Here is a 23,254-nt window from a genome sequence, read left to right on the forward strand (position 1 = left end):
ATGTATATATATATACAAGAGCTGGATTGTAAGCCAGAGTTTCAGGGGTAAGAGGATTCACCAGAGACAGAGAGGGAAGCAAAACAAGCAGATCTACTGAAAACAGGCAGATTTACACTACTGATAGAATAGTGGGTGAAACAGGAGAGATCTGCTGCTCCTTGTGAGTCTGCTATCTGGCTGGGTCTGAACTTTCTTATTGTAATGGCTGTGGATAGCTTGATAGTGCTCAGAATTAACCCCTTGCACCACCAGTAAGGCACCAATAGCACTTTATTTAAAATGTAGTAGGAGAGGAGCATGTCTGTGCCCTGTATGGGAAACAAATTCTTCCAACTTCATACTTTAAGTACCCCCACCCCCCATTATTTCATTATTTGCATTTGTAGGGCTGGGGGTGAGGTGTCCTTATTCTGCCTTTTGTTTTATAATCAATGCATGCAATCTAAAACAGTTCCAACAATGTTGCATTCTTTGGAAACAAATGGGTCTTAGTTGGGAATCAAGGAATCAAATCTCTTCTGTTAACAGAAGCCTTTGTATGGGTCTGCATGAGGCTGACACACCACAGAACAAGGAGGTGTTTCAAATACTTTAACTGACAGTTGTGTGTTAGTGGATGGAAGGGGCCTGGGTGGATGTTGGCTTGGCAGACAGTGTTCAGTGGTAGGGGATTCACATGGCCTCAACCTGAGAAGGGCCCATAGCCATAGGAGCTCTACAAGGTTGATTCTTGGAGGATTACTTTATAAATTCTCTTGCAAGAAACAAGAAGAAGGGGGGACTTCCACAAGCCCCAGAGAGATGAGAACATTTTTTGCCTATGGGTGCTGCTCTTTGTGGTGTTGGTTGCTGGGAGGACTCTACTGACTGACTGCTTTGCTATTGAACTTGTGTTGAGTTATGGCATGTTGTTGCTTTTGGAGGCCATAATTCATCCCCCAGGACACAGTCTTCTCATACTCTCAATTCTGAAGCTGCGGTTCGTGTAGAAGACGTACAGACCACTACCTGTTTGCCCCATTTTGATTGCCTTAAAGTGCAGAGATTAGATTTGGGTTGCTTGATGCATTTGATTCCAGTACTGGGAGCTCTGAGTGAATGCTGGAAGACTTAGGAAACAATTATGGATTTGCTAATACATAAGTGGTATATAAAGAGCCCTGGGCCTTTTTCTTCTCTTTTTAAAATAAAATTTGGTCACAAATATGTTGATAATGATCCTTTAACTTGTGAGTTTTCTAAAACATAGAGGCTGTATATATAGGATTCTGTGTTTCTTACTCTTATCAATGTAATTTAATTTTTGTTCATTTTTCATAAGGTGGTCCCCTTTTATTCAATCAGATGATGATAGATGCATAACTGATGGCAGCACTTTGTAACTAAGCTTTATTTTTCTTTCTCCTTTTATAAGAATCGTGGGGGTCATGTGCGGGCTTAGGGATGGGTTACTGTGGCATTTTGAAATCAAGTAACACTACTCTATTTAATCTTTAATATGAATATTTAATATGATGTACCTTCTGGTGAACTCTGTGAAGTTCACTGTGAATTCATTAGTGGATTTTCTCAAGAACATATTTCTTTTTATATAAAACGTTCCTGGGAAGTTCTACAGGCTCTAAAAAAATATATGAGATAGTACTTTACATTGTTATTTTATAGACTTGCTCAAAATAGGCTTGTTTTTATTTAAAAAGCACTAAAATTCAGGCAACTGGTAGAGTTCACTTTATATTTAGTAAATGTAAATTTTTAACAACAGTGTTTGGGAACCATTGATTACTTGACTCTTTAAATTTAAGACTGGGGGAAGGGCTTAGCATTGTTGATTTTTCACTTTTTTTTCACATAAGTGAGAGTGATGATTGCTATATAACTACACCTACTCTGTATCTATGATTATGTGAAGCACCAATTGCCTAAATCGTATCCCTTAAATTGACAGAAATAAACTACACTTAATTTGTTTGATATTTCTATAGCAATTTGATGAAGACTTTACATGGAAAATGGTTTGCTGCATGTTTCCTGCTGGAAAGCCTATATTTAATCTTTCATAATATGCACACAATTTTTACTTATTGAACTTTAATGGATGAGAAATATTAGCAAAGCATAGGTAAAAGAAGTTATGTGAACTTACGGGAAGTGTGCCAACTTTTAAAAACAGATTTATTTATTCATGCATACAAGAACTGGGGTATAGGCCAAAGATGTGGGGTTGGGGGGGGGTGAAAGGATTCATCAGAGTCAGAGTGGGGAGCAGAACAGGCAGATTGACTGAAATACAAAGCAGCAGATGGGTCAAGAGAGGTCTGCTATGCCACGTGGTCACCTCCCTGGCTGGGGATCATTGCAGTGGCTGTGGATAGCTTCACAGTGCTATGGTTTAATCCGTTGTGCCACCAGGGAGGGCCCAGAATATCAACTTTTTGGTTGAAAAGTAATTCTATAACATCAAATTTTCTTCTTATACAAGATACATTCCCTAGCAAATCTTTCTGATGTCATTTGAGGGCAGCAATTATTAGATAGGTTCATAACTGGTCATGTCTGAGAGGCAGGTGTGCTCTGGCCCTGTCCTGGGTGTAGAGAGATGGAGAAGAGGTTCCTAACTTACAATGCTATGTTCTAGTTATCACGCTTTATAAGATGAATGGAAGAGTTAGTGAATGAGTCAATGATGAAAGAATCATGGGAGGAAATTAAATCACTTCTAAGTCAGCTTCATTATATTGGACTTAGCAAATATCCAGACATGAGTAATATAATGACATATGCTGAATAAACTAAGTGTTTGTTTCTAACCTCTTGGCAGTTAGCATATGATCTAACTGAAACAAATGTCAAGCTGTGTTTTATGGTACATTGATGTAATATTTAGTGATGGCGATGATTGAAAATTAGTTTAAGTAGCAATCTTGTCCTTATTATTTACTTCCTAAGTTATACTACTTAATAATATGATAGTTGGTAAAATAGTTTACTGTTCTCTGTTATTTGCTATAGAGTAAGATTTAAATTACTGTAAATAAAATCAGTGTTGGGGGAAAGTAAATGTTGATGTAAACCGGGCCATTGCCCATTTTTTAAAAATGTGAATTTATGCAATTTAAATCATATTGTTTAACTTTATATACAGTGATGAAACATTATTTATATATTCCAATAACTGTATTAGATCAAAATATAATAAAATTATTTCTGTTTTCATTTATCATATCTTTAGAGCCATACTTTTAAACTTTTTTATGTATTGTGGGTTTTTAAGAATCTGTTCAATGCTGTAAACTATAACCAGAAAAGTACTCACACAACTTGTGAGTTCCCCTATTTCTCAACCTAATCTATAAAACTTAGGTCAAACCCCTATAAGTACCTTCCTTCTTTTCTTCCCCTCTTGCTTCCCCTTCCTCTCATCTGTTTTCCATCTCATCCATCAAGAGATTCTATTATTAACAATTTTAATTCAGTTACTTTGAATTCAGATTGAGGATATATGTATGTTTAATGCACATTGTTTATAATGTAAAGATACATACACACATGAAATAGTGTGTGTGTATTTGAGACGTGAGTCAAGAGTAGAGATGGATGGTGGAAATAAATTGGACCTCTGTCAAAGTGATACTATGATATGTGTCTGTACAGATAGTGTAATGCAGACAGGTGAGAGCTATAAGAGAAATAAGAATAAAATGCTAGGGGGATTTGTGAGGCGTGATCTGTTATCTCCTCATAGGCTGGCCACACAGGTGTAAAGGACTAGTTATATAATATGTAAGATTTCTGTAGTAGAAATTCTATAAAAGAAAATCTCAGGGGGGAGAAATGAAAGTAAAGAAATGAAATAGCATATAAATTCAGGTTTACTTGTAAATAGGAGAGAAATAATTGGGAGGTGAGTAGGAAATGGAAGGTCTAGGGGTAAAGCTTGTGGATACAATTGAGCACCTCTATAGGATAGGATACAAGTCTCTATAAATGTTAATTCTCACATTGAATGACCTGGTTTCTCACAGTAGAAAAATAAACAACATGGTGTGAGCAAAGGATGAAGATTTGGAGCAAACCCTGTGAATTGCTAAGTAATTGCATCAAAGGACTTAGTGGAATTAGATGGCATTCACTTGTAGGGAGATCAGTTGCTTTTCCAACACTACCCAGATATCTAAGAATTAGAGTGGAAAAGAAGAAAATGGAAGTGTTGAATAGATTGAACACAATGGGAGTTTTATGAGAGCTCTAGCTGTCTGACAATAAGCTGTCTAGCGACAGGTAGGACTTGGAGGGAAATAGTGATGTCAGAATGGACATTACAGTATACCATTGCAGATATTTGAGAGTAAGGAGGTGGGTACAGAAAAAGGGAGATAACAGAAAAGATAGGCAAGTAGGTGGTTGTCCTAAGAGATGACAAATATAAAAGTTTAGATTGTGGGGAACATGGGAAAGCCCTTTCTATCCTACCAAATTGGATAAAATGTTTAATTGTTGAGAATGAGATGGTCCAACTGTTAGAAAAAACATCATTGTGTATTCTGATTTTATGAAAGGTGATTAGGATATGGGACTGAGGAAGAACACAGTGAAGAGAACAAAAGTGCTCACAGTATTGTAGAAGGGTGGGAGAGAATTTGATTTAAGCAGATAATTGGAGCTATAAAAGAAGGATGGTTAGGGAGAAACTAGGGGCAGGTGAGGTTGGGAGGATGAACAGGGAGGACTGGGGTTGTGCATTTAGTAAGCTTGGGAATGGAGTGGTGAAGGTGCAGACATCAGGCCTAGCACTTGTTCAGCATTAGCAGTCTTGCCATTTGGGGCTGGATGACATGACAGGGCAGGGCAGCAAAGAGGATTCATGGGCATCACAGGATATTGTGCAGCTTCCCTGGCCACAACACACTTGATGACAATAGCATATTCCCATTGTGACTCTGAATATTACTAAATTGAAAAATCAACACCCTGTTGAAATCCACCTAGCTAAAAAGCAAGGCACTAGAGATTACATAGAAATAACAAGTTTCTTTACAGTAGAATTTGTGTTATCCAAAGAATGGTGGAAAGATCATGAAGAAAAGATTGGCTTTGTGTTAGCCATTGTGCATCTTGCCCAGCACATTCTGAGTCAGAATCATTAGAGACTTTCTTAAAATTCAACCAGCTCTTCTTCCCTAAGTCTTTTATCTATAGAATCTTCAGGGAAGCAACCTAGACGTGTAGACATTTTGAAACACACTAATTTTTTTTTTCAACTCTGTAGTAAATGAGAGATGACTCCTGTATCTCTGGATATGAAGTCAAGGGGAAAGGCAGGGTGAAATAAAAAGAAGATTGGGAAGTAGGCTGCAACATAATTAGGAGAGGGAAGTGCTGAGTAAGCATTGCAGGAATATTGACTGAAGAAGCAATGTTGAATCTAGATTTATCTGAAAGCTACTTTTTATGGTCAATTATGTGCTCAATCAAGCCTTTAGCATTCTTGGCTGTTTTGCACAGATTAGTGTGAGGTAGGTAGATTTTATCCAACACTCAATGAATGTCATTTTTTTTTCCTTTGGCACCAGGAAATACTGAATGAATATTTGAATATTTGCTACTTTTGCTTTGTCTTTTCCTAAATATGGTAGTTTGTTCAAATATGCATATGGGGTGGAGATGTGTGGGTGTGAACATACGCACATATATTATATAACCAAATGTGTATGTATGTATGTATGTGTGTGTATATATATCCATGAAATAATTAGGAAAGATTTCAGATAAGACATACATATAATTATGAGAAAGACTTGGCACCAATTAAGCGAAGAATAAAACATAGGAAGTTCAGGTTCACATTATAATTTTTAAGTCATAAAAGGTTTGTGTCTTACAAATAACATGATTCTAAATAAAAAAAATAAACAATGCTTAAGGTTTTAAAGAATTTGGCAACATTTTTTGTTCTGATGAGAATGCACATATCTACAATTCACACACAAATTATAACTTTTTTCCTTTAAGGACTTGCAATAGAACTGAAGCTATTCATATTCCTCTGGTGAGCCCCTAGGCCCAAGAATTTTCTACAAATATTTTAATATTTGACTCCGGTTTACTAGATGGTCCATTTATTGCTAAAGGAGTAGAGTATAGCAGCAGAGGTTAATTCAGTTAGACGATGCTATATTATAATGTATGGTTTCTCTTTCTCCATCTTCATTTCTTTTGGTTACCAAGAATTGTGGTGAATTCTAATGTGCATGCCTAGAGGCAAGGGTGGAGTTTCCATGATTTTTTGAAGGTCCTTTGAGCTTGATGATTTTATGATAAAATCTTGCATTTAAAATGAACTTTTTCTGAGAGAACCAGGTTAGAAGGTGTCTTTCCAACTTCCTATTTGTATATAAATTTACACAGTTTAATAAATACATTGATAAAGCATCTCCTGCAATTTTTTTTTAGCACAGTAAAGAACAAAATAGCAATAATAGAGGCAAAAAAATCAAATCAACTTAGAGCTAGATACATATGAAACTTTCCTTATTTTCAGTTTTGTACAACTGTACTTAAACTTCCTAGGGCCTCTGAAAGTTTATGTATGTAGAAGATGTGTGTGTGTGTGTGATAAGGAAGAAAGAGGGAGAATAAAAATGATACAGTTCATAGGTACTGACTTAGTTCTTCTGGATATATGTGAGAGGAGGGTAGTGGGTTTTCTTAGATAATGGTCTGCACTTAGCACATTTTATGGATGTGGTAGGTTTTTAGTATCTTGTTAACTGGTTAGCTATACAGGACACTTCAGAAAGCACCGATGCAAAATGAAGCCAAGACAGATAATGGAGATTTCTGTATTCAGATGGGGAAACCATTGAAAGTTTAGGTAGGCCAGATTGCAATTATCCCCCACTGGAATTTAGCCAGGACACACATTAGTGCATACTACTTTCTGTCTAGTCTAATTAAAGGATCGTTGAGAACTCAAAAGTTGGCTGACTTGCAAAAGACAGAGCTTGCTGAAATTTGTAAGTTATAAGTGCTTAACAGTATGACCTGATTTTTATGCTGGGGTCATCTTATTAATTAAAGTTTTCCAATCATCTAATTAGAAAATACGGTTTGAACCAAGACTGAAGGACTCCCTGTTTTACTTGCTAATTTAAAAGAAGTGGAAATGAAGAAGAGCAGCATTCAATTAAAGCAACACAACAGGAAACGAGATTCTGGATATGTCTTGAGAGATGCCCTGTACCACAGGGATGATTATTTAGGATGCACTTCCAGTACAGACATTAAAGAGACACTAGTGAGTTAGATTTGAAAAGTAGAAACCTCTGGCAGTCCCCAAATTAACTCTTGTACTAAAATATGAACGCACAGAGGCAGACTGGAAAGCATAGCCAGACACTAGCGATTTCACTAAGCACTTTTCTCATTGCTTTTGACATTATGCCTTATGATATTTTCTTAGCTTGAATAGTACTTTCTCAAAATAGCAAAGAGAGAAGGAACGGTCTGATAAGATTTTAGATTATTACCTGACACTTAAAAACATCTTTCCTCAGAGCAAGAAATAGAGAAAATATTTTGTTTTCTAAAGGTAAAGTTTTGGAGCAGAGATGTCATGTTTAAGAAATGAGTAGACTGGAGTTTAGCTGTTATCAGTATCTTTATAGTCACTCCATTAGGATGTGAACAATATATTAAAAGAAAAACAGCAATGTGAAAACTTTGAAAACTTCAGATATTTTATTAAGCATCTGCTATGTGCTACCTGCTGAAAGGACAAAAAGGATGAGGCCAATGCAAAAGATACATGGGTTAGTGGGTATCTGACAATTGAGTAATTAATCATAGTTTCTCACTTGACACAACTAGCTTAAATCAACTCAATATTTCTGGGGAGGTACTAGTAAACGGAGCATTATTACAGACTTTTTTTTTTTTTTTTAAAGAATGATCTTTTTGTAATGGAGAAAAAGAAAGCCAAAGAAAAACTTTGAATTTTGGTAGGAAATCTTAAACCTGTAGTCTTGATCCCTTCTCTAGACACTTGTGGATGCTTTTCCCCTCTAGGACAGTGCTGGGTCGGTTGTCTACCTGCCCTCTCCATATGGACCCTCCAAGTGCTTTCAGCTGAATGAATCATGCCAGCATTGAGGCAGTTGTGCTGGCCAAAATATCTCCATGACAGCTATTTTTTTTATTGATCACTAGAGTGTGGATTGAGCAGAGGTGTATCTGTGCTGAATTAGGTGTTTTATGATTTGATACTTGCTTTGAATTACTTTCAGGTAACGTTGCCTGTCCTCATCATTACTTCGCCACAATTGTAATTTTGTTAGAAGACTGTAGGAAGATGTTACCTAATCTGACATTTAAAAGTTAAAATATTGGGTCCTCCCTGGTGGTGCATCTGGTTAAAGCACAGTACTATGAAGCTATCTGCAGCTACTGCAGCATAATTTTGATTCCCAGCCAGGGAGGTGACCTCTCCTGTCTCTCCCACTGCTCCCTCAGAAGTGTATTTCAGTAGTTCTGCCTGTTCTGCTCCCCACTCTGTCTCTGATGAACTCCCACACCCCCCACTCCACTGGCCTGTACTCCAGTTCTTGTGTGCAGAAATAAATATTTAAAAATTAAAATTGAAATATTGCTGAAACCAGTTTCCTCTGAGACATTTAAATAATATATGTTTAATTAAAATGAAAGTTTTAGGAGTCACTAAAGAAGCATCTAGAAGGAAAATATCACAAACCCTGGAAGGCAAAAATGAGATGTTCAGTGATTTGGTTTCAAAAACAAAGCAGCTGATGGGTTTGCAATAAAAACAGTGCTCAGGATTCACTTGAAGCATTGCTACTGTGTTTTTAATGAGTGATATGATGTGCTAGCCAATCACAGATATTACTAGGTCATTATCTAAATTGACAATTCAGAAGAAAATAAAGAATATTGACCTGTAAGGGTAGAATGGAGTCATTTATATAGCTAATGGCTAGTTGTATATATATATATGTGTATGTGTGTGTGTCTATTTTTATCATTGAAAAATTGAAATAATCTTGTAAAGAAACATGGCTCCTTCACATTATTCCTTATTACTTTAGATCAGGACCTTATTTTTAGTTGGGAAGATGAAAGCAGCTGGTTCAGGCCAGGTGCTGATAGTACTAATGTTGATGCAAGATGCTGTTCAGATGGATAGTGCAAAGGGAATCGTTGTCCCTTGATTTGATCATTCTGGCTCTAAAATTTATTTTTTGATCTGGAATTTGACTTTGCATTATAATCAGAGAACTAGAAATCACAAAGCCGTGCAGCTGCAGAATATATATAGAGATAGACCCTGTAACATTACCTCACACACACAGTGCTCATATTAGTGGTTTTTGTCGATGAAAACTGTGCTGTATAACAAAAACAGCCCATTTTTCTTCATACTGTAAGAGAGGCTTATGGTTTGAGTCTGCTCTGAATACCTGGAAGGGAAGAGAGAGTGGAGGGCTGGTGTGGGGATGTAGGAAGATTAGTGGCCCTGTTTTCTGTAGGTTCCCTGGACTCTTGAATGTTTGGGTAAGTGAAGTGATTTTAGAATCTAGTAAGACTTTTAATATTGATCTGTTTTTAAGTGAAAGTATATTATTGATATAAATTAACCTATGAATATAACATAACTTTCAAAGCCTTATATGGAATGAAAAAATACTCTTTGGGAAATATTAATTTGCCCCTGTCATCACATTTAATGAGATAATTTACCATATTCAGGAACCTGATTTACATAAATGCTGTAATTCTCTGCATTAGGATAGCAGTGAAAAAATTACTTTCAGGTCTCTGACAACTCATTTTAATGTCTTTATTGTATTTGGATCTCTTTTTTTCCCTCTACCTTTGGGCATTTCTAAAGACCTAGTTGTATATTTGCTGTTGTTCCTTAAGTTTCCTTATGTTTTGTCATTGGAATTATACATTTTTGAGTTGGTAAACAAACAGGTCAGTAAATATTGCTTGAGTACCCTAAGATTTGTACTATGCTTGGCGTTGTGGAGTATTAGGAGAGGAAACCTCAACCCACTCCTGGTTGAATCTGGAAACTGAATTGATAAACAGGTCATCAGGATCAAAGTGTACACTATCTTCTTAATTCTTAATTTTATGTGACAGTCACCTTTATGAGACAATGAACCCTGAAGAAACAGACTGAGGATATGTATGCTGAGTTTATTTGGACTAGACAGTGCTGTTAAAGTAGGATAAGGTCAGGAGTGGGTGGAGAGTATCGTGCACTGCAGGAGACTTGGAACATAGCTTTGCTAAGATTCTTCTTGGATTTCTTTTGTCTTTGGCAATAAAGATGCCCCTTTTCTCTGAGTACAAGGGTGCTCCTCTCATAAGAGCATTGCCTGGCTGTTCTATGGAGGAAAAACAAAGAAGAAATCAGAGTAACTCTGCTTCTGCCTTTTTCTTGTATTCCTTCTGGTTAAATATTCAAATGCTAAGGTGCTATCGTTTGGAGTAGTATGCCTGAACCCCATCAAGAATAAGGAAGTTGGTGGCAGAATGGACCCCACCATCTCGTCAACAATATTGGCATGGTAAGACTATCTTGAGGAAGATTCACTGATATGCAAATCTAGCTGAGTGCTGAAGCATCAATAAAATTTAGTTGGTTTCCCATCAGATTTTAAAAGGGAAGTGTGGGGTTGATTTGATCTGTGATTCTCCCATGTAGGCTGAAATATTTTTGTGGGTGTAGTGGGGATTATATTTGGTTAGGTTTATGGATTTTAGAGTACAGCATTGTTTTTAGAGCTGAGCTGCTGGATTCAGACTCTTAAATGCTGGCTGACAATTTATGTCACCTTGTACAAATTATTTAACTTTTTTGTACTTCACATTTTTTTATCTGTACAATGATGATGATAGTAGTGTTTATCTTATAGGTCCATTGGGAAGATAGTTAATATGTGTAAAATGCTTAAAACAGTCATGAGCACCTACAAAGCACTCAATAAAGGCAGGGTTTGTTATTTTGAAGAGTTTTGAAATCTGATAAAAGCCCTTAAATATTATGTGACAAGTAACACTGTCAGGATGGTTTCCTAACTACATAGTAAGGAGTCCAAAGCAACATTTAAGGAAAAATAGTTAGAAAATATAGGACCAGTTCACATAGAGAAAACCTACAGTTAGGGAGGCTAGCCATTAAGCTATAGTAGGAAATATAGTAGGTTTTAAGATAATGAGAGCCTACGATGATAGCTACAATAAAAATGATGATAAGAAAAGCAAAAACTGGTATTTTCTTGACAAAGCATTTTGGGCAAAATAGCTCCTCCATTAATGCAACAATATCACCAATTCAGATATGAAGTCCTGGGTGCTTGGTTGTAGCAGAAATGAAAACAGAGGGTAAAGGCTGGTAGCAGAGACTTTAGTGAGATAATTGCTGAGATAGGGTAGCTAGATAGAATTGTTAAGATGGATCTAGATCGACATTCTCAAGAGAAGGAAGAAAGGAATTTTAGGGATAATCAAATTGGGAGAGGGAACCCGTGAAGTGAGAGTGAATAGACCCTTGTTTGAGTTCTTTTGCTGTTGAAGTGACAATAGTAAATTGGAGGAAATGCCCCCTGTAGCTGTAGAATGTAGTTTCAGGTCAAGCACATTTACTCACCCTTGGACCTTTTGCTTGTGAAAACCAAGAAAAGGGCGTGGGATTTTGTTTTCAGAAATGCCACTCATTGGATTTGAAGAGGAAAGGAGCTGCTGAAGAAACAGGGAGAGACACATTTAGCGGGAAGAAGCGGTAATGTGTCATCAAGAGGTAACATCAGAGTGGGCAGCATGAGCACCCAGAAGAGTAAAATATTAGAGAGAGAAATGAGCAGGAGGAGCTCCTAGCAAGCAATTGGGTTGGTCATCTGGAATTTTTGAAAAATCAGTTCCATTAAATGGGAAAACATCAATTGGAGGTGTCTAGGAAGAAATAAATACTCAGTGAGGAAAAGAAGGAAAAATATGAAGACTATTTCCTTAAGATATTAAAAAGTAAACACTGGGAGGTAAGTTTGGGAAGGCTAAATTCTGGCTTTGCTGTTAACTGCATCATCTTCGACTGTTTGTTACTAGTAGAATTTATCTACTCAAAATAGAGATTGATATCACAAATCTATATGATAAAACCCATGCGCTTATAAATGAGACCAAAAGCCTTGACGGAAACTACCTGTTCTTAGTTTAAACTAATATAATATACATGGACAGGGTTACCTGATACTGTGAGTTACTGGAGACTGTTTGAAGCAGAAAGGTGAAGAAAGATAGCAATAACTATTGTATTAGTTAGTAAAATCCTAAAGGGATAGAAGATAAATCTAGCTAATGAAAGAGTGGGGCAGTATAGCACTTTGGGGATATATATGAGCAGGGTACAATCAGTTCCTATTCCCCTGCCTTGCCTTTCAGAACATAATTTTAAGAGATTAAATTAGTTCAAATTAAAAAAATACTATTCCATTTACTAGCCAGTAGCAAATGAAGGATTTGGATACAGGACTAGTTCTTGTGATGTACAATCAGGACAGCAGGCCCACCGCCTTTCTGCATGTCTGCTTGAGTGAAAAGTTGTGTACAATGAGCTGTTTCACCATGTAAGGGGTACATGATGTGTGATTTGAATGCCACCCAGTGATTAGGGCTAAACAAAATTGATTTTTAACAAAATGATCTTCTATTATCTGGGAAATAGCAATTGAATTAAGTGTTTCTAGCTAAGAATAGATCATTGACACTAGTTGATTGAAAAGGTCTTAAACATACTTTTTTCAGAAGATACCAACATATAGGTACCTATCTTGAAGACAAAAATAAGTACCAGAGTACATTGGTACTCTCCAAGTCCTGAGGAAGTGTCATGGTACCTTGCCCCAAACATGCCAATAATTCCAGTTCAATTATGGCTGTTTTTTATTTTTACTTTTTCTCATATTAGGGTATCATTAAAATATTCAGGGTGGGTTAAAATGGGCATATGAAATTTCCTAGAGCAAAATTCAACTTGAGCTTTGTTTAAACTGCTCTTAAGCTGACTCTGTTGTATATAATTCAGTTACTTTGGTCCTGACAAAACACCTTATCTTGCTATCTATCAAAATCTCCCACTGTGTGTGTGTGAAAATTTCCTTTGCTTTAAAAACAATGATGAAAAGAAAACCCTTATGCAGCATTCGGAATGGTACATGTTTTCAAACAGCAGCTCATCTCATTTCAAGAGATGGAATAAGTATCATTAAAATGGTAACTCAAATCAGTCAAAGCACTTTTCTAGAAGATTTAGATTAAAAGTGATTAAGAACTGCTGTGGTTTGCCGATAGATACTATTTTTGTATTGCATTAATTTCTGCATTTAAAAATAGATGACTGCTTTTAGTGCTTTAGAACATTCAGTATCCCTTAAAATGAATGGACTTAGTGGGGTCATCCCATTTTATGGTCTTCTTGACCTGGAAAGAAGAGTCCTGATAGAAGACCTCTTAGCAAGGACCTTTTTCCACATCAACAGAACCACAAAAAGGACTTGATGGGGAGGGAAGATTTGTCAGCTTTTGCTTCCAGAATGACAAAGAGAAATTTGAATAATAGAAATGTATCTAGTTGAGAATCCCCAAAATATCATTTGGAACAGAATTGTTTGGAGAGTTGATGTTGAAGAATATTAATAATGTTAGTAAGAACTCAGGCATGGCCCTCCCTGGTGGCACAGAGGGTTAAAGCACAGCACTGAGAATCTAAAGCCGCTTCCTCATGAGTCTGATTCCCGCCTGCCCTGGAGGTGACCACATGACGAGGCAGACCTCTCCTGACCCGCCGGCTGCTCCCCTCAGGAGTGTACTTCGTCTATCTGCCTGTTCTGTTTCCCACTCTGTCTCTGGCGAAGCCTCTCACCGCCCCTGAGCCTCTGGCCTGTACCCCAGTTCTGAATGCACAAATAAATGAATCTTAAAAAAAAAAAAATGAGATCAGGCACATTGAACAGATAGATTTCCTGTTCTGATGTCTACTTTGCACCAGAAGGACATTGGAATGACTTTGTAGCTTTTATTCATTTACTTGGTATAGGCTTTTTCTGAAACAGTTTTTACTTTTGTATGTACTAGATTATAAAAATAACAATATAATTCAACTTGTTTGATAGATTTTACTTTTAGTTACTTTAATGTCATCCAGTTGAAATCATCACATTGCTCACTTCTTTATTCCTGTGTATTATTGCCTTGCACATCCGATCTTCGTAACAAATTTGTTTCAGAAGAACATGCTATTTGTCAAATTAATTTATATGTAACTTTTCAGACTGATATTTGCATTTGAGCATTTTCAAATGAGATTTGATAAATAGAGTAATAACTGGAATTGTTTAAAAATTTTTGCCAGCTCTTTAATATTTTGAGCAAAGTTGAGAAGATGAAGGGAAGAGAAGAAAAAAAAATCAATATTGTCTCTTTATGTCTTCCTTTAAATTAGAAGAAAGGTGTTTGCTAACAGAATGTATTTTATTTATTATTTTTTAAAGATTTATTTATTTGTGCATACAGAACTGGGGTACAGGCCAGAGGCGTAGGGGTGGCGAGAGGCTTCACCAGAGACAGAGAGGGGAGCAGAACAGGCAGATGGTGGAAGTACACTGCTGAGGGGAGCAGCGGGCGGCTCAGGAGAGGTCTGCCACGCCATGTAGTCACCTCCGGAGCAGGCGGGAATCAAACTCATGCGGAAGTGGCTTTAGCTTCTCAGTGCAGTGCTTTAACCTGCTGCACACCAGGGAGGGCCAGAATGTATTTTTTTAAGCTGGATCAGTTAGAGTTATAGCAGCAAAAGAAAGATTACAGGAGTGTTATAATCTGTAAGAACAAAAAGTACTGACCAACTGCATCAAACAATTCCTGTATAAACCAAAAATGGGATGACTTATTCTTAAACTTTTAAGACCTACAGGAATTAATTTATGCATTGTTTAGCTGTAATTTAAAACTAATGACAAAGTTTATGCTTTTCAGTTTATCTTCATGCACACTAGTGTTTGTATATTTAATTAGCTTTTAGCTCTCTTATTCCTTATTAATTTAATAAATGGTCCTTTTTATCTTAATAAATTTGACTGTCCTATTAGGTTTTCAAGACATCACAGGGATAGCAGCCTGATATTGTTTTATATGTTGATATTATAATGACCCTGATTGATCAGGACATATGTATAATTGAAATGGAGTGATGCTAATAGTTAAAAATGAAAATATGATCGCCAAGAGAGTGGCATCGGTAATGTGAGGAGGTCATTTGCAATGTTATAGAGAGACTTCTTGTTTATGAGCACACTGATGTGAGCACATGACTTGAGGCTACTCTGGGACTCCAAATTGTTAAGAAGTGTATGCTCTAACAGGGATCTGCCATGTGAGCTCATAAATGTAAAGGAAGCAGACTTTTAGTGTGAAATATTTCATAGAATTGTTGTGCATGGGGTGGGGAGGGAAAGAGAGAGAGGTATTTCAAATAATAGTTTCCCAATAAAATGGGAAGTATTACCCATTCCCAAGTGAACAAATGCCCGGACAAACATGTGTAATTGGAAGCAGAGTAATTGAGAACCAAAACTTGCCAAAAATCTAAGGCAAGGAAACACATGAAAGGTGGCAGGCAGGTTGCTGTGAGCTGGAACAGAAGGAAAGACTCAAAAGTTAAAATGTACCATATAATCCACTATGAGGTCAAGATAATGACTGGCAATGACGAGAGCAACCTCCCCATGAATCTCTTTCTCATGTATGTGTCTTTTCCAAGTAGCTGTTCCAAATATCTCTACTTTTCTTTTCTCCCTCTCACTCCTTCATTCAGCCTCCCTTTAGAGATCTACCTTGCTTCTTCCCAGCTGCCCCCCATTAAGGGCGACATACAGTGACTTGTAGTTCCACGTGACTGCATGCAAGTGGGACAGGGACCAACGCCCTCATTCACGTGCTGTGGTCTCCATTCCTTTTCATGGAGATGCATTTGTAACATTCCCTCCTGGTCTGTTACTGAGTAGTTGATGGCTCCCATTTGTTGTTTGCTCTGCTGTTTTAATGTCCCTTGTCTTTCTACCAAGGCAATGAAAGAGTGTTATAGACACAGAAGTGATAATCTGGGAGATGAACTGGACATGTTCCATCTAAAATCTTTAGGGCCTGGCAGTTAAGATCAATATATTCCAAGTATACCTTCAGTAGCTTTATGTACCTGACATATATTGATTCCTCAGTAGGGTGCTTGGCAATTTGAAAAATACAAAAAAAAAAAAAAATTCAAGACAAGACAACATCCCTGAGAAATTAAATATTCACTTAATTTAGTTATTATATCATTCATATCATCTGGAAAAGACTCATAAATGACAGGAAACTGGTATGAATGGAGTATCCACTGCATATCAGACACCTATCCACACAATTGAATTTGAACTTCAAGACAAGGGATAGATTTGCTAAATGTTATTAACTTGGTAAATTCTGAGTCCATCTTTTTTTTTTTTTTTTAAGAATATGCCTATTTGGAAAATGATCACTCTTACATTCATAATCAATATATTCTGTTCTGATTATATATGAAAGATCATTCAGACCAACTCTCTAATTTTACAGCAGAGGCTATGAAGATATAAAGGGTGAAAGGCTCTGCCGTGTGCAGCTTGTTTCAGTATTACTAGTGAACCTGCTCTCGCTACTAAAATCAGCTGAAATGATGGAGGTTAACTTAATAAAAGAAAGTTTTTTTTTTCCTCCATAACATATCTGTGTGCATCTTCCTTTAGTCGCCATGAAATTTCTTATGACCTGGGTCCAGGTTCTCCCTTTGGGGACAATTGGGCAGGAATGGGGACATTTATGGATCATGGTTCAGCCTTCTTCTCCTAGGGTCAAGGTTTGAATTTGAAAGGAGTTAAAAACAAATCTCCATTTACAAGTTACAATGATTACCAAGTGATCACTTGTGGGTTTCATGTTCCTCTGAACATTTTGTGTACAGGTATAATTTTATGAACTGCTTGAATCCAAAAGTTGTTATTAGAAAAAGAAAGTTGTCCACTGTAATCCGCTGGCCTCCACCCTCAGCATACCCGCTGGTAACATTACTTCTAAATAGGGATTTTATTGGGTCAATTTTGACTGACCCTTAGTTCCATCTGTTTCTGTTACTACAGTTCATTTTAAAATTACTAAGTGAAGGAGCTCAGGGTTTTGACAAATGAAAACTTCTATTTATTCTTTTATTCTTTTGTTGTCTAAAAGACATTACTTCATTCAATGGTCTGCAAAGGTTAATTATGAACAAAAAATATAATGAGCCAAATGAGTGTCACACGTAATATGAGGAGCTAATTATGAATATTGTAGTGTTATAAACTACAAAACCTACAGTGTCTGTTTATGTTTCTTTTTAATTAGAATTCTGTTTTCTTTTGTAAGTACTCCTAGACTCATTTCAGTGCAGCTATCCTTTTATTTTAAGTAGTTATTAAGTAGTTATTGGCTTTCTTTTGTACTCCTGAAACTGAAAATATGAAAAACAAATGAAACTAATGACCTATAAGTATCTTGTTTTCTCTGACTTCTGAATTTTAAATGAATACTGGTATAATCTGTAGACTTTAAAACAAGTTGAAGTCTCCCGCAGACAGGCACAGTGGGGAGCTCTGGACCTCAGGGTGATGAGTGTCTAGAAGGGCGGTGGATAAGGATTCGGCTGAATGAATGACAGACAGACACGACTTCAAGAGTGCATATCTGAATGTAATTTGGAGAAGTAAGCTTTCACATTTATACAGTATTTTTTGGCAAGAATAATGATTACATCAGCGTTTAGTTACATATTTAGCGGAACAGTACAAGGTGATGCGTTACATTTTTCTTAGAAGCGGATGGGAAAGGGGGTGACAATCTGCTGGAAACATCAAATAGCGGTTACTGGGTGAATGTGGTCATTTATCCATTTGGTACATTTTGTCTAATTAATCTTTTAATTCCATTCCCTATTGTTGCCTTGCTCAAAGAGTCTTTTATGTCTTTCTGCTACATAGTTTCTGTATCGTTGCCATTCAGTAACCTTATGATTAAGCAAATACAGTAGAGACTTACGGTATTATTCTAAAATAGACTCATTGTGCTTTATTTAACGTGCACCAAGAAGGAGGTGAACTTTTTAATCTTTCCCAAAAGCCAAGACTCAACCATCTGACTCTTTTTCCTTTCACATTAACTATTCTTTGTCCCTTATAATAAATTCCTGTATATGGGGTAGGCTCGCCTGTTGATTCTGGAAGCTCATTCCCTTACTTCCCCTGGGTGGATGCTAAAGCCTCTTTCCCAGAATATATGCTGGCCCCAAATTGCCAACGTCATTACTGGCAGTGGTAAGCTTATCATTATGTACAGAAACATTAACAGGTTGAAAGCATTATTAAGAAAAGAATCCAGCAAGCAAGAAGTCAGGCTCTAAAATATAGTGAAATGCCATGATGTCCCTCTGCGTGCCCCATTCCTTGAACTATGAGCCAACGTCCATGTGATTGCTCATGCAGACTCCGCAGGAGGTGCAGTGACAGAAGTCAAATCAAGAGATTTGGATAGGGAAATAAAATGCTATGTGTTTTTTAAATCTCTACCTTCTGAACTTAGTCATGGGCATCTAAACCAGGGATTTATATATACATATTTTAAAACCCCTGCAGTCGTCTTTACTATTGAAAAAGAAAACAAACAAACAAACAAAAATAGCTTGCTTTGCAGACCGATCCCTAATCCAGTTTAATCGTGTATCATAGCACTTGCACAATTATGCTTCATTTACCTCTGTAAGTCCTTTAAACTTAATTTTCAGTTCTTTCAGATAACTGATGTTTTCATATCTAGGTTCTTCTGTTTCCTTTATTTCTGTTCCTCTCTAATCAAACTTCCTGGAAAAGAGATGGAATTGTTATTTCCCTCTGCTCAATGTTCAAAGCAACCCATCACTTGTTTACTAAAAGTTGCTAATATTTCACAGTAAAAACTGAAAAATGTAAGTGTAACCTTTGTGTAATAAAGTTGGTTAGTACTATGTAATTTTAATTGAATTACAGAACATCAGAAATATGTTCATGGTTACTTGTAGAATTAGGAGATTGATAGAAAAGAGGACATCATGGAACCATTTCCTTATTATTTCAAAAGGAGAAAGTTGCTATCCATGTCCTGTAAAGTCTAGAATTTGGTATTTCTTTGCAACCTTGTGAGTTACCCTGCTATTACTTCATGAATACTATTAAAGGACGTGGGTCTTCTGGGTCGAGAGAAAGGAATCACCTTTTTTTTTTTTTAAAGATTTGTTTATTTATGCTTACAAGAACTGTGGAATAGGTCAGAGATGCAGTGGGGGAGGGTGGGAAGACTCACAAGAGAAAGAGTGGGGAGCAGAACAGGCAGATTGACTGTTCCCCACGATTGAGGGGAGCAGGAGAGCAGCAGGAGAGACAGGAGAGGTTTGCTGCACCAAGTGGCTCATCTTTCTTACTTGGGATCAAACTCATGCCTCAGTGGCTGCAGATAGCTTCATAGTGCCATTCTGTAACCCCTTGTTCCACAGGGCTGGCCCAAATTTATTTTTCACATTACTGCAAGCAGCATGAGATTCAGTATGTGAATTGGGTTCCTCTGTGGCCAAGTCCCAAGGTGGGGATGCAGCAAGGAGTGAGTTCATGAGCCTGGATGATATTACACAGGCAGTAGGTTTGCATCACAGCTGAGAAGCTCTGCTTTCCCTTTCCCAGGCTCCCTTTCAATTAGGAAGAAGCCAAGCGGCTGGTTCTGGCCACTGGGCTATAAAGGAAAGTAATTTGACTTCTGCAAAGGCAGAGGATGTTATAACAGAAAAAAAAAATGTTGTTGTTTATTCACTTTTTAAGTTATGTTTATAGAGGAAATGTTATTTGCAACATTGTATATTTTTAGGGATCTATGTTAGACTTCTATAGATACATAGATGCTTTTTGAGATAAAGGTGACACATGGAGAGAAGCTATGGGAAGGAATTTAATATTAGAGTATTTTTAGTTATTTTCATGAAATTTTTGTTTCACATGACTTGTTATATATGTATATGTGGTGCATATTGTTATAAATAAACCAATTTACGTATAAGATATGGATGCAAGTAGTTTTAACTAATAGTTATTGGAACCCACTCAAAGGACAATCTTTTTAGCTAAGCATATTTATTAGATAGCTACGGTGGGGATGGTACTGATCCAGATGCTTTACTTCACTGAACAGAACAGATAAAGATTACTTACTGGCTTAATGGTGGGGCTTACATTCTAGAGGAGGATGATATGAGGATGATAGGAAATAATAATAAGCTTAGTAAATATGTAATGCATATATTATGTTAGAAGTTAAGTGCTGTGTTAGAAAAAGGTAGAGGAAAGAGAGGTGAAGTTTGCAGTGTGCATGATTCTATTCCTGCCACAAAAGACCATTCAAGTCGATACATTCTTCTTTCTGTTTGTTTTGAAGTTTCATTTATCATTTGAGTTTGCTTCCCCCCCCCTTATGCACAATCTGTTAAACTTTTGCTCAGATTTCATCTATGAAGGATTTTCTGAGGTCATCTTCCTTGTGTATTTATTATTTTGAATGTGGGATCTCGGCTTACCTTAAATTCCCTTTCTTTCTGCCTATGAACAATAAACTTGAGGGTAGTACCATGTCTATTTGCCTCCATTTTACCCGATCTGGTCAGTGTTTGCTAAATGAATGCACACTTTTTAGATTATTGGTTAGAGAAAGTTGAAATATATGGTGAAGTTTCCAAAATGGTGTTAGTGAAGCTATGATGATACTTTATTGCTGACTGAAGGTACTTATATGGATAATTTATACACTGCGGTAATATTCAAATATAGATGAATTTGAGTTAACTTCTTATCAGGAAGTGTTTGACTCTCTGAACAGTTTTCCACTAGAAATAAAATTTGATGGTTAGATTTTTAAATAGCTTGGAAAATGTTACTTAAAAGTAACAAATATGAAGCAAAGTCAAATTATTCCATGTCCTTATCTATAAATCCAACAGATTATATCTCATTGCTTCTGATAAAGTCCACAATCTTTCATATAGAGCCTAAAGTCTCCTGAACAGTCTGATACCTTCTTAACTTTTGGATCTCTGCCTTCTTACCCATTTACTTTTTAAATGTCTCTTGCTTTTCCAATTTTAGTATTATTTAGTAATTAGGACAGAAATGGTTTACTTACCCAATTATTATTCTAGTTTAACTTCTTTTAAACTTTCAGGTCTCTGCTTGGAAATCTTCTATAAAACTCTTCTGGACTTTTTAGGTTAGTTATGAGCTGTTGTATATATAATCCTGAAAACATGATAAACATTGCACCTATGTGTCCAAAACTGATCTTGACTTTTTTTTAAAGCTCTTTGACAAATTATAGATACTCAGTTAAAAACATACCCAAGACTGTTTAACAACCCCAGAGAGATGATATTTTTGATAGCAGAAACCATTTAGTAATTAAGCCTCTATATTTATAAAAAGCTTCTGTACCTGAGTAAGGGATCTATTTTTTACTGTTGATCTGTCTAAGAGTCTCCTACCTTTGAATTACTTTTTCTCCTTAAGCAATCTCATCTCTGCCAACAGTTTTAATTGTTAATACCCAGATGAGTCTCACATCAAAGTCTTCTGTCCAGAGTTCTCCCTTGAGCTCTAGATCTATTTTTTAAAATTGTGTAGCTGATGGATTTCCATGGATGACTGCAAGGTATGTCAACCTTCAAGTGTTAGTTAGAATTTCACTAGATGTTATAACAAGTATGATCCAAAGTTCAAATGGTATAGCATAATAAAGCATGACTTCTGTAGATGTAATAGCCCAATTTAGAGTTTCTGACTGACAAGTCTTCCACATGGTGATTTAAGGAAACTACCTTTACCCTTCTTGTATCTTTAATCTCTTTTTAAGACTTATACTTCTGCATGATGCCAGTGGATGGAGAAAAGGGACATAGCAAAACCAAACCAAACTAAACACACCTGCTTCTTAATTGCAGTGACCTAACTTTTGTCTATATTCTTCTTGTGTTCCTTAATTCAACTAGTGACATATTTTCTGCATAAGCTGAAGACATAAATATTGTTCCTGACATCCACTTTTCCTTAGCTCCTTTTTCAAATGGTCTGTAGTTTGCTTCTTTAGTTAATTACCAAAGATGTGGGAAAATAAAAACTTACAGGTTAGGGAAGTCAGAGTCAAAAATTCTAGAATCATCCCTTATCCCATGCATAGTCATTACCTGGTCCTGTTGACCTTGCCTCCTAACTATGTGATGACTAAGTTCATTTCTCTCCTGCAGCCACCCCCTCCTTACCTGGACCAGGAAATAACCTAATTGCTCTTCCCAGTGCCTTCTGGCTCCCCTCTTGTCTTCTTTATATATTTAGAATGCAGATCTGATCACATTATCACCCTGCTGTTAGCACTTCAAAGCCATCCTATTGCTGCTGGCATAAAGGCAGAACTGCTAGCGTAATTTCTGAGACCCGCTAAACCACAGACCTGGCTTCTACTGCACACCTGCTTTTGCCATTTTGTTTCCTTTAGCGCTACTCTCTGCTGTTCTTTTCAACTCTATCCTTTTCCATATAGATCTATGAGAGGAGCAGACATTTCCCACTACTTCTTTGGGTTCTTCTCAAAATGGTCAAGTAAGTCACTGTAACATCAGATTAGCAGTAGAATGAAACTAAATTTAATTACATACATATAAGAAATATATGTAGGCATTTTAAGTCCAAAGCCAATGAGATAAGATGGGGGTATATATCCAGAGGTGGATTCACATGAAAAGGAAAGTATCACTCATTACAGTAATCTGTAGTTTCATGTTTGCTCTGTCATGTAGGTAAGTTTTGTTGATAGAAAGGATATTTCTGGTAATAATGCTAATCATAGATAAATTTCATTCTTCTAGGTACTTGAGTGACTAGTAAGAGTTCCTTAAGATCCTAAATTTTCTGTATTGACCTCAGCTTGAAAAATACCCATGCTAAAGTGGCATGTCCTAGGACGTCTGTTCTCAACTTCGTGGGGAGATCTATCTTTCAGTCCTCATCTAAAAATTTCTTCTTTTCCTCACCTAGTTAACATTTATTTTGATATCTTAATT

At 36.6% G+C, this 23,254-nt stretch overlaps 1 protein-coding gene across 3 annotated transcripts in view; it reads left to right on the forward strand.

Annotated features, from left to right (window-relative positions):
- Positions 1–23,254, forward strand: part of NKAIN2 (Na+/K+ transporting ATPase interacting 2) — an 841,972-nt gene that overhangs the window by 10,474 nt on the left and 808,244 nt on the right. The window lies entirely within an intron of this gene.

This window comes from Condylura cristata, unplaced genomic scaffold, assembly GCF_000260355.1.
Source record: "Condylura cristata isolate star-nosed mole 26May11 unplaced genomic scaffold, ConCri1.0 scaffold00001, whole genome shotgun sequence".
NCBI classification, from domain to species: Eukaryota; Metazoa; Chordata; class Mammalia; order Eulipotyphla; family Talpidae; genus Condylura; species Condylura cristata.